The 13,223-nt window shown below is 36.8% G+C and overlaps 1 protein-coding gene across 13 annotated transcripts in view; it reads left to right on the forward strand.

Moving 5' to 3' along the window:
• TENM3 (teneurin transmembrane protein 3) overlaps positions 1-13,223 on the forward strand; it is a 2,441,918-nt gene that overhangs the window by 1,448,746 nt on the left and 979,949 nt on the right. The gene's annotated exons all lie outside the window — the stretch shown is intronic.

Below are 13,223 nucleotides of genomic sequence, written 5' to 3' on the forward strand. Positions count from 1 at the left end.
TCCCTCTGCCGTTGGGGTTTTAGAAGTAGGTGTCATTGTGTCTCATGTTGCCTATTGTGAAAATCAACTTGCATTTGAATGTGAATCTTGACCCATAAATGTCACTGTGGTCCACTGAGCATTTGACTTCAACATTTCCTGTTGTAAAGTGAACAATGGGAACCTTTTTTTTTTTTCTTGAAAAAGGGGACTCTGACAGGGTCTGTGTATATGTCTGTGAGGAAGTGCAGCACAGATGGGAGAAACTGCAACACTCAGGGTTTAAGTGCATGTCTTCAGCTATTGAACAAGATGATAGAACACAACAAAATTTCTGAAAAATACCAGATTATCGTTTCTGTTTCCAATTCACTTCTCCCTTTCAGAGGATTGCATTCACCCCAGTTACCCTTAGTCTCTAGTTGAACACTTTGCTTCAAAGTGAGACTATATCAAATTATTTTACCTTTACTCTGCTGCTTTTTCTTCCACTCTAGTTGGCATACATAAACTTTCTTCATCTTTAAATCCACATGGATCGTCCAATGTGTAGAATAATAGGCCTGTGTTTGAGGAGTAAACGAATGAATGCGCACAGACATGAACAGTGCAGGAAATACTATTCTCTGCATAGATGACCAGTACCTATTTTTAGAATTCCACTTTCCAATATAGTTTTGTACAGAATCTGTGTTGTATGCTGCTGTTGTAGGTAGAGCAAAAGTCAGCTGAAAATTAGAGCACACAGCTGTTTTTTAAAAATCTGGTTTCTGACAGTGCTTGTTTTTATCTAACTAAATTTGATACTTGATTGATTGATTGACTCAAATCTGACAGAAGTATGTGACCCAAGTAGAATTTTTATCCAAGTCGGAGAAACCATGCATGGAAAGATTATTTTCTTCTGGGTTTTCAGGTCAAAAGCCATAGAAAAGAAGAAAAAAAGAATTAACATTTATTGAGCCCAGACTCAGTACCTAGGTACTTTTCCTGTGTCCAGAGTTCTCTTGATAATATTTATGATTCTGGTGAAGTAGGGTTGGCGAGCAGGTATTAAACTGCCAGTCAAACTCAGATTACTCAGTGGTGGATAATCCAGTTTTTGGTAAAACTGAAGTATAATCTTCCTTTACTGTATTTAAAAATAGACTCCTTTGAGAACGTTCCTCTTACAGTCTTTCACTAGAAAAAAAGGGCAAAGAAAGAGAAGGCAGATAAAAGTTCATATAATAATAAGAACCCTTCATGATAAAGGTTTAAAAAAAAAGTGGCTAATTTGTTTTTATTTGTTTGTTTTTATATTTTTGTTTTTTTGGTGGCTCTTACTAAGGTAGGTTAGGTATGCATTCTGCCACAACACTGAGGCAAATTGATGCTTACATTGCAAACATGACCATTAGATATGTAAACATGAAAAGTCGAGGTAACATTTTTGGTAAAAGAAGGAAGAAAAGATGTATGTAGAAGGTGGGTCAGGGGATGCAGTTTCAGTTGCCTTCAGAAAGATTGCCATGTGCATATTGGACGTGTCAATCTGAAATAAAATGTGATTCCTGGGAATCCAATATGGCAACAGAGTCTAGTTGATGGAGCTCATGAAAGCAGTTTGAAACATCTGCTTTCTCTGTTCAAAGGACTAAACTTCAGGGATTAATGTGTTAGTTATTCACAGAGAGGGCAGGCCTGTTAGTATTTACGAACCAGCAGGAAAGCACACACACGTGACTGCACGCGCACACACGGACCATTTAGCACTCTGTCACACCTCTCACACAAGGAAAGTAGACATCAAGATGTTCTGTGCTTTTAAATCACCCAAATCAGGGTCATCTGCATTGTGAAAAAGCTCTGAGATTGTGTGGTATCGTTGCCAAAACCATTGTCATCACGTCTTGTCAAAGCAAAAGACATTTGTTTCTGGAAGAAAAGCCAGGAATATATAACTGAGGTAGGAAAGGATTTTTTTTTTAATGGAAATATAAGCCTTTAAATAAATAATTATCTTTTCTGAGCACATTAAAAAAAACATATGTATAAAAAATCATACTGAAAAAATTTATACTCAACGAAATTGTGACACTCACTCATCTAAAAAGCTTTGCTCATTCAAACCAGAGAGATTAATCACAGAAAGGAGATAAAAAATTCCCTGAAAGAGAAGGGAAATAATTTAGCAGTAAATCATAGAGCAGGGCTAACATGAATCACAGAAAAAGGTACCAGCTCTTATGATTTAGGTGACATATAAAAAATAGCCCTTCGTGGATTGACAGTTATAGGTATAAATGATAAAATTATTCAGCAGTAGTATGTTCTCTTCTTGCCATTTGTCATTTTGCATTTGATTACTTCTAAGAATTTAATTAAAGGAGCAACAGAACCGTATAAACCTTTTGTGGCTCTAACAATCAGATACCTTTTTAAGCCTTTTTAAAGAAAAATATATGACTATACCATCACTTTGCTTTGTCTTTACTAAATGCTCCATGCATCTTCATGCATGTTATTTTTCTTCTTTAATCATTTTAGGCTTGCAAGAAAATTTTTTTAAGGAAACATTAAAAATAAAATCCAAAGGCTGCCATTGTTATTAGCAGAGAAATTATTTTAATTTAAACATACACTGAGAGACAGAATAAGAACAGCTGCTTAACTGATGTCTCCTGATTTTATTTTTGAACTAAAAATCAAAGATAATTGTGTTGTTGTTTTTCTCTGTGGCTCCCCAACTCAAAGACATGAATATGAGCTCTGTGTTTGTGTGTGCATGTATGTGTGCTTGCCTATACACACGATCATACATTTCGTATCAGCATCATACACATTTTTTCTGTAACAGGACTACAAGTGAAAAACTAGTGTTTAATATGGAAGGTGAATGGCATCTTTTCAAAGTGTGAGTAAAAGTGCACCTTTAGCAGAGGGGACCGCTTTACATGAATTGGGCCTTAATGTGCCTAACTAAACTGGAGGGTGCCCCACCCCGCCATACTGTATGTTCTAATGGCATGGCAAGCGGGTCCATACAAACTAATTCTGCAATCAAGTATTCACTATCAAAATTCTTATAAGGAAAATGAATGTTTCAAGAACTATTGTGACCATTATACAATGTGACCAACCAATACGTCCTTAAAAATATACCTGTGTGTGCATTTTATTTGCAATTAAGAACTGTTAATACTATAAACCCAATTCACAATCACTTTAAAGTTTTGCTTCAAACAACTTCAGTGTTTTAACTGACTAAATTAAGGCTTTTCTGTGCTTCCCCCCATCTCCCAGAGCAGAAATTAAATCAGTTTTAATTTATTTTATTTGCTAACACTGTGGATATAATTATTGCTGCTGAGTCTTTTTAATTGTTTTCAACTAGGTGCTTGTCTTTAAGTTGCAATAGACTTCTAATTCCACATTGTTGATATTCCCTTGTTAATTCTGACAAAGCATCATAAATCCAGGTATTTAGGTTTATTGAATTTTGAAATGAGGTGATTAGTTGATGCATGGATGAATGAATTGATGCAAAACAAAATGAATTTTATGATTTACTATGGTTTACAAGTTCCCCTGGAACCATTATGTGCAAATTGTAAAATGTATTAAGAGGTAAGATATCACATTTATAATCAACTTGGCAAATTTTGCTCAAGTAAAGATATTCAAGCATTCTGCAAAAGAGTCACTGTTGAATAAGTGTTTGGCATACACAATTAATTTTCACTGTGTTGTCTTATACTCTATCATTTATAAATCTAAGAGGCTAATGTGTAAGATGTCAAAGGCTTTGCAATCAATTCAGAACACCACGCTGTGTCATGTTTTAGGGTTTTAGGTTGTAGTCTAATGCTCAAAGTAATTACCAGATCAAAGTTCTAGTAAAATGCATGTAACTGAGTGTTTTACTTTAAAACAAAATGTTTATCCCATATTCTCTCACCGATGGAGGCCATAAGCATGTAGATTTTACATTAGTGCGCTATGGCACATAATCTATGCATTTAGTTTGGTATGACAACAGTTATGATAATGTGTGTCTTTGTGGCCATTAACACAGCTAACTTGGATGGGGAAAATTAATACCAAAGATTCTAGGTAAGGATCTATGACTGGAACAAGTAGGCAAGTGTGTATAGCCTGGTGTGAGGGGCATCAAGGTGTCTTTGCTGCTACTGAAATTCTATCAGTAGTAGTTCATCTCTTTTTTTGCTTAATAATAGTATTAAACATCCATAGTATAAGATATCCTTCCATCAGTTCTCTGAGATCAGCTGTGTTGAGAGATGCTACTGTCTTTGTCATAGAAGTGAGGAAGGGTAGGACATGGCAACTACTTAAGGAGTTGAGTTCTAGAAGAGACACTGCAGAGGAGAGTTTCTGGGTAGTTTAAGGAGACTCTCAGAGGGCCGGGCATAGGACAGGGAGAGTAGCCGAGGCATATGGCAGTCCTTGTTTCCAGCCCCAGCCCTGCAGTATTGCTACATAGACAAATTGGAGAAGACCAAATGCACCAAATCTTTCAGTCCCACATAAACTACCAGGTCTTAGAGTTGGTGTCATGTGATATTCATCCTTTGTAACTATGTTAACTGAATGTGATCTATAAAGGAGTACACAGTGGCTAACAGTGAAGTTCTCATGTTAAATATCCCATGGCAAATGTATAAGGTTGTGTCCACTGGGTTAAAAACCAAGCTTTAACTATTCATTTCTCTGTGACTTGTCTTAGAGACTTCACAAGCCTTCAGAGGTGACCTGTCAGGTTTATTTGTTCCTAATCAGATCCATCAGCCATAATTTTTATTTCTTGTATGTGATAATTACCACTGACAGTCTATTCCTTAGACACCCAGTGGAGATGGCCCAGCGTGCCTGATGCGTCCTCATCATACATGACTGAAACGTGTAGCCATCCAGGAAGAGGACAGTTAAGTGGTCTTCTAACTTTGACTTTGCAAAAGAAGCAGAGCTAAATTATTTTCATTCTCAGGGAAAGAAAAGAAATCTTCAGAAGTCCTCATTTTGCAGCTCCAGAAACTCAGAGTTTGCAAACTTGAATAGAGTCTCGCAGTCGGAGTCTGAGCAGAATTACCTGGCACTCCCTCTGAGAGCTCGCCATGCTGCCAAGTTCAGCATCACTGTGCCCCCTCTGGAAATCCTACCTGAGGCACAGGGACTTAGATTTGCTTGCCTCTGCATGGGGCAGAAAGAATGAAAATTGCCTTACCTTGTAATAGGCACCAAAAGAGATGTGATTGGCTGGCTAGTTCTTCTTTGGTAACCCTATACTGGACGATGCTATTTTTAAAATTTGTATTGTGTTTTTGAACATGATGATATTCTAGAGTGATGAGAATATAGTAATTAAGAGCACAGAGTCTATAGTCAGATTGCCTGGGCATCTTGGCAAATGACTTAATCCCTCTAAACTTTCACTTCTTCATCTAAAAGTAGGATAATGTTTTCACAAGATTGTTTAAAGTATTACATGAAATTATTTTATTGTACCAACTCCTTAAAACAGTGTCTAAAACATGATGAGATTTCAGTAGAGATTAGCTATTATTATTAGGGGAATTAAAGAAGAAATAAGTTAGTTTCAGACTTACGTACACAAAGAGATAGCCTTCATCAGAATAAACTGAGATTTGTTTCCAGGTATGCTAAAGACCCAAGCTATGTCTATAAAATATCAAATCCATTTGTCAACTATTTTTTTAAAACTTTATTCAAGTCCAATACATAATTATGTATAGCAACACAAACATTTACTGAGCACCTACTCCTGTAGTAGGTCTAAGAATACAGGGATGATTAAGACACCATGCTTACTTTTAAGGAATTAGCAATCTGGATGGGGACATCCACAAGTAAATCATAATAAAGGTACAGTGTTGAGTAGCAGTAAGGTTAGATGATGATAGGGGCACACATGTGACCCAGCCAAAGAGCGGGAATGACCTCAGAGGGTCTTCTGGAATGAAATAGACACATCTTTGACACCAACCAATTTGTTCATCCCAGCCTTCTCTCTTACTCAGTTATTTTATGTATTTCGAGATAATAAAATGTTTATCACTAGCTGTTTTGTGATTTCAGACTCTACCATCACAGCATGAAGAAAATTATTCTCACTTTTAATGTTAATCCAATTGCCTTTCTTGTCACTTTAACTTCAAAACCAAAATACTGCAGTCAGAATTTACCCTTTCCATACTTTTCAACTCTACCCATCCTTAAGATGTTGGTGGGTTAAGTCCATTTTGGGTCTATTGTAAGCACTTTGCTCCCTTCAGAAGCGTGGAAAATATAAAATGTGATAAAACGTGTGTTTTTTTCCTTATTCTAGTCATTATAATTATTTTCAACATTCTAGGAAAACTATCTGCCTAAAAACTAATTGTGCTAGTAAATTATTTGTTCAACTGATTATGTATTAATCAGAATAATCTGATCCTAGAATGTCTCTGAAAATATGTAACCAAAGATGTCTTCTCTGTTCCTCAAGCCCTAACATTGTTTTACAATCCAGAATCTACTTGAAGATGAGTTAGCAAATAGACTCAGTTCTTGGATAATAGACCCAAGGGTTGGGGCGAGGGGGGTGAGTAGTGATGTAAACAATTCAAACCATGAATAATCCCCAAATCAATTAAATGTAGCCTTCAAATGTATTTTTATTAGTTACTGTATATTTAAACATAGTATTTCTAATTTGGGGGGATTTCACAGAAGAGTAAGCAAAATAATGAAATCCTGGGATTTTAGATGATTACCCAACAGTGCTTGCTTCCCTCCCACTGACACATCCTCTCCCACTCCCTACTGTGTGTGGAGAGTGATGAGCTCACTTCCAGTCCTGATGCTGAGACAGAGCATCCCTGTGGCCTTTGCTTATTGATCATCTTCTCTTGGGCAGGGAGATCATTGTTTTGATTTGAAAGACTTTCAGCTTCTGAGCCAGAATAGACAAAAATCCTTTTATGTTAAGAAGTGTTTTATTAAGCAGAATAGGTAACGTTGTAGATTTATTTAATTTTTTTAAGCTGCTAATCTCCCATGGGGTAGATGGGGACTTGGCCACAGCCAGTTGCCAGCTTGCTGAAGAGAATGGACAATTTATGAAGGGAACAGTCAGTAATACGGATTGTATTCTTTTTATAGGCTAAGCACTTTCTGCAAGAAAGACTTTTTTTTTTTTTTAATAGGAGGTTAAAACAGAACTTAGATGTGAGTCTGAATATATTTTTACTATTCTGGAAATTTTATTTAGAATTATAATTGAAAGTAAAGCCATGTGTAAATGAACTCCCTAAAGCTGGACATGTGTTTGCATTTTCAAAGACTATTATTTTGGCATTTCATGACATTACAACGTGGTGAATTATAAGACTGGTGGAATTACTTTACAGGTATCAATGTACATTAAGAACTGATGGAATGAGAACCTTTCGCTGACAGAGTCATAGTTTTATAGCATGTATAATAGAAATTGTGTAATGATAAAGCATGTCACTATTAGAATTATAGCACACAGCAGAGAGAAGGCCACACTTCTTTCCACTGCTGCCTTGCCGCCCTCTCTCATTCTCCCTCATCAATACTTCCTTTATTACCTGACATTTATTCACCAATATATTGAACAAAGGGGAAGTTGTCTCCCGAAGGCCACAGTAATTTGTTGCACACATGAAGAATATATCAAGAATGCCCTCTAATCTCGTGAATAAGCATGTTAACATGCAACATTCATCTAATCACACCATAGATTTCTGTACATATCCCTTTATATCACAATAGCTCATCTGGAGTACTCTTCTTTGTCTCTTTTCATGTGTTCCTAAGGCAAATCTGGTTAGGTAGACTTCTCAAAAAGGGCAAATTTGAATTAATTTTTATCTTCTCAGTGCCGAGCCCAGGGACTGGCTCCTTAGGCTATCCACACTCAATGAACGGTTAACCAAACTCAGATATTACGAGTTCCATTTTATGGATGAAAGGACTGAGGCTCCAGGACGTAAATGTCCAGGGTGATAGACAGTGAGTTGCAAGGGCAGAGATGAACTCAGAACTTGGACTCCAGCACTCAGCCTGTGACACCATGAAGGCACAGAGGGGAGGGTACCCGTCAGAGTGCAGAGTGCTCGGGATGCCAGGGAACAAAGGGACAGTGCCTGAAACACAGAGAGGAAGGACAAGGCCAGCTTCAGAAGCCAGGTTTCATCCTTAGTTTTTCATTTTTCCTCTCTGTTACAAATGTTCTGGGATCCACTGATTTCTCTCTGTGTGGCTCATCGTCTCCCTCACTGATCAAGAGTCCTGGATTACTCATAACTATCTCTTTTCCTGTTACTGAACATTTTAAAACCAGAACCCTGACCTCGAGAATGTTCAAATAAAACTAATAGTCCTGGTCATTTGTTCTGGGGGGACTGACTTGCAAGCCCCCTTGCTGCCGTGGAGACCAGGGAGGCCTATGAAGCAGGATGGAAGCCTTCCTGTCATATCCATTGACTTAGGATAGGTTTAGGGCCTTTTCCTCCAAAGCTATCAGATGCCTGAAGTGCCTCATTCCAAAGTCTTCCTTTCTATTTCCTTGTTTGATAATTATCTATTACAGTGCAAGTCACATCTCATTTATAGTAACCACAATTAATTTATACAAGGTCTGACAATTAAGTTCCCGAACTTGTTGCAGCAATGTTGCTAACCTTTTTTGATATCAGAGGGATTATTCATTATGAATTTGTACCAACTGGACAAACAGTTAACTAAGTTTACTATTTGGAAGTGCTGAAAAGGTTGCATGAAAAAGTTAGACGACTTGAACTTTTTGCCAACAATTCATGGCTCTTGCATCACGACAATGCACCAGCTCACACGGCACTGTCTGTGAGGGAGTTTTTAGCCAGCTAAACAAATAACTGTATTGGAACACCCTCCCTACTCACCTGATCTGGCCCCCAATGACTTCTTTCTTTACCCGAAAACAAAGGATATACTGAAAGGAAGACATTTTGATGACGTTCAGGACACCAAGGGTAATATGACGATAGCTCTGATGGCCATTCCAGAAAAAGAATTCCAAAATTGCTTTCAAGGCTGGACTAGACACTCGCGTTGGTACATAGCTTCCCAAAGGGAGTACTTCTAAGGTGACCATAGTGATATTCAGCAATGAGGTATGTAGCCCTTTTTCCTAGAATGAATTCATGAACCTAATTGTCAGACCTCATATGTGCAGAATAATCAGATTTTCCAGCAGATTGTGTTGTCTTTAATATTAATTTCTATGAGTAAAGAGGAAGAAAGTGACAAATATTGGATACCTACACTCACAGCACTGGTTAGTTGTATTTTCTGATCCTAATCTTTAAAAAAAAAAAAAAAGGCCAAGGGCTCTTAAGATAGAACTTAATACATTTGTGTGTGTGTGTGTGTGAATCAGGACAGTAAGGCTCAAAGACATAAATAATGTGTCCAAGACTGAAAACCAGCAAAAAGACTGTTGAAATCTGATGCCAGAGTTCCTTGATGCTCTTCATGGTCTATTCCAGGTCTTAAAGATATTCTTTAGTTCTCTATTTCAATGGCAAGAAACTTTTCTATACATAAATTTCCCATAAGCATTTAGAAGCTTCATTTTAGAAAAATTACTCTGGCACACTCCCAATACAGAATCATACTCCAGAAGAGTAGCCATCCCATGGTCTTAATAAAATTATATTTTTGGTTTCAGGATTACACACCGAAAGGCAGTATAGAATAGAGAGAAAATGCAACACAGTAATAGGAACCAGCAGATCAAGATTTTGATCTCAAATCTGCCAAAGACTAGCAATGAGATCTTGGCAAATCATCTAACTTTTTGGACCTCAATTTCCATTCCAGTATAATCAGGATGATCTTGAAGGTGCCTTCCAGTTCTAGAAGTTATCTATACCTCTTAACTATCTCATTAAAAAAAAAAGAAAAAAAAAGTGTTTTTCAATTATTCATTCAATGTGCAGTTGTAACTTCTTTAAAAAAACAAAAAACCCTCAGGAATGTAAGTCTGTTTGTTATGTTCCTTCCGATATAATTTACTGATACTAACATGATTAAAGACTCTAAATGAAAATTACTTTTGTTTAGAAACAGAGTTCAGGTGAAACTATTTTGTTGCAGATGAAGAGATGGAAAAATAAATTTGCCTTTAAGGAGAAGAACAAAGAGAATAGTCTTGAGATAAAGCTTAAAGTGTCAATTTATGGTTATATTAGGGGCTGAATTAGTGTGTCCACCTCAGTTTCCATCAAGATTCAGGCCTGTAGGCAACAGTGATAAGAAGGTACTATAACTGTATTATTAATACATCATTATACAGCTATGGAAAATAATTAGCTGAGGACTTTTTCACAGTTGAGACTGGTACAAAATATAATTTTCTTTAAATTGAGAAGGGAATTTAGGCCAAGTACTCTGAGTATATTTATGTATGCAGTTTCATTTCAGGGCTTTGAATTAGAAGTATACCTGCTGTCATCTCACATAGACACTTTTGTTTCCTTTTCATAGAAAGCAAATCTTTATAGAAACTATTTGAAGTCTAATAATTGCAGAAGGAAAATTGATGATGTCCTATAAGACAATTAGGACCTACTAGTTTAACATCACAATTAATGCATAGCTGCTTAACTAATACATTCTTGAATTCAGAGGAAGATTAGTAATGAAGTTTTCTGAAGATTTTTTTCTTTTAACAAAAAAAGATTATTGACAAATGAAGACAGTATCTTAATGAGATGTCTATTTATTTTGTTTTGTTTTCATCTTCCGGTAGACTGCTCCAAAAACAAAACAAAACAAACCAAAAAACCAAAAAACAACAGTCATAATTATAATGTTCCTGAAAGTTTAAAAGTGACTCTGTTGTGACTGCTCCATCATTCATATTCAGAATCAGTGAGGATTTCCAATAAAGTAGGCATTGACCGCATAGAACAATGTTGCTAGATTGTTCAGATTGCATGTGGAAAATAAGATGCTCTTGAAAATTACCTCCTTGAAGTGAATGTCAGCATTTCCAACTTTGATTTTTATTTTATTTCGTAGACATTTTTTTTTTTCCTGCAGGAAAGCATTCCTAATAGAAGTTAGCGACAAAATGATGTGCAATTTTTTGCTTCTCAGGAATGTATTTATTTCTTAATTTTAATCAAGTTTAAAAGAATCGACTCCTTCTAAATGAAGTTGGAAATATTACTGATACAAAAAGGAATCGCCCTGCTGAAATGCATGGGGTATGAGGAGAGGAAAATACAGGTTTGGGTTTGTGATCACATTAGGCATTGACTTTGGTTCTGGCATTTTTTTTTTAGTTAATACAAAATGCACTCCATTTTGTGTCTCATTTCATTGCAACTTTTGTGTGTTTGCCATCTGAAATTGAGTACTTGAGGAGGAGCCTAGAAATATTGATGAAATATTTAATATCATCAAAGAATATCATTTCTACCCCCACCCCTCCAACCTTCATTCCCCGTGACCTATTTATACTACTTTACTATAAAAAACTATACAAACAATACATTTTAGAAGGTAAAGTTCCTTAAGAGTAACAGTCACTGTCATTTTATCAGTTTGTTGCCCTGTAGGGCCGCAGAAGAATTAAAAAGAAAAGTATATGTACTTCCCCTTAGTGGAATGTGGTTGAGTAATACTTTTGATGTGAACTAGAAAAGGAGAATGTTGAGCAAATCACCTGATCAGTTTGGACAAAATTTGAGTGTAAACTGTTTACTTTTTGGAATAGTAATAACGCTGTGTCCATTTCCAGTCTTTGTATTTTATACATTTTGATAGAAAACATGTCATCTTTTGTTTTTAATTCCACCTTTGCTACCGAGGTGAAAGCAGTGTCATTCTATTTAATTGGATACCTGCAGTTCATTAGCAGAAGCGGCATCTTTAAGTCTCACTGAAGCATTTGCGGGAGCTAATCTGCCAGGCACTTAGCATTCCCCTTGACCTTGTTAAAGGTAAGGGAGGTCAGACTTGGGTTCAACAGAGGCACTCTCTCCCCAAAGAGACTGGCGGGACAAAGTAATCGGTTTGTGTCACTTTTCATTAATCACACCACTTTCCTTTTCACAAACTACCAGCAGATAATTGTTGCTAAATGCGATTCGCAACACTCCATGCAGTGGTGGAAGAACCAGAAATAGGCAAACAGATAAAAACATTGTTTAGCTTGCAGGCAGCAAGTGTTTGCTATTCAGAGGTACATCATGCATAAACATTGATTTAGCCATGAGCTGACATGTATAAAGCTTTTGCTGTTTCCAGAAAGCCCATGGTCAGGCTAAGTAATAGCCAAGGGCAAGCGCTTTTACCTGTACGGCAAGGTTACATTCTATTTAAATTGCCCGATCTGAAATAAATCAGTTTCCCTAATGTTAGGCCCCTACAAGATTGCCATAGGTGAGAATCAAGTGCACTAATAAAATGTTTGCCTTTATAGTGAAAGAATCCTAGAGGGCAGTTTGTTGATTTTGAATAAATATTTCATTAAGTCCAAGTTGCTGTACATACTTTGGAAGCTAAGGATTTATTTAAATCTATGTCAATTTCCAGCTTTCTTTAATAAATGGTTACATTTATGCACAATGAACAAAACTTTTCTTTTTCCCATCAGGGCTTCCCAAGTTTTAAACCCCTCCAAAGTGATTGACAGTACTTTAAAATGTGCTAGTGGGTTTGGCACGTGACAACATGTGGTTTTCCTACCTCCAGGTCCATTACAGGAAGCAGCCTAGTTCTGTGCAGTCTGCCCGGGTCCGTGGACCTGAGTACAGAACACACGTGTGCAGCATACCCTAAATTTATGCTGTGGTAACATTGCCAGACACATGACGAAATAGTGCAGTGTTTATCCCCCCACACTATGGTGTTAGTTCATTCCTGTCTGTAAGTTATAATGGCAAATAGAATAGTCAGCTATGAAGATAGACATGCCAGGAGGAGGGAACCAGAGCAAAGCCAATGTCTTCGGTCCCCTTCTCACTGTCACTCGTCCTATTTTCTCTTTTAGTCGTTGAGATTCAAGATCAGTTCTAATATTCATGACTGCCTTAGTCAATACAAAGATACATGAAATTGAGGAACTCAACACTATGCACTAACTACAAAGAGGGTTTCTAAGAGAGGTTGAATTAAAATTGGAAAGATTTTATTTTTCCTAAAACAAAAAAGGAATACCTATT

The sequence above is a fragment of the Rhinolophus sinicus genome, chromosome 16 (genome assembly GCF_057876585.1).
Source record: "Rhinolophus sinicus isolate RSI-liver-muscle chromosome 16, RSI-T2T, whole genome shotgun sequence".
Classification (NCBI taxonomy): Eukaryota; Metazoa; Chordata; class Mammalia; order Chiroptera; family Rhinolophidae; genus Rhinolophus; species Rhinolophus sinicus.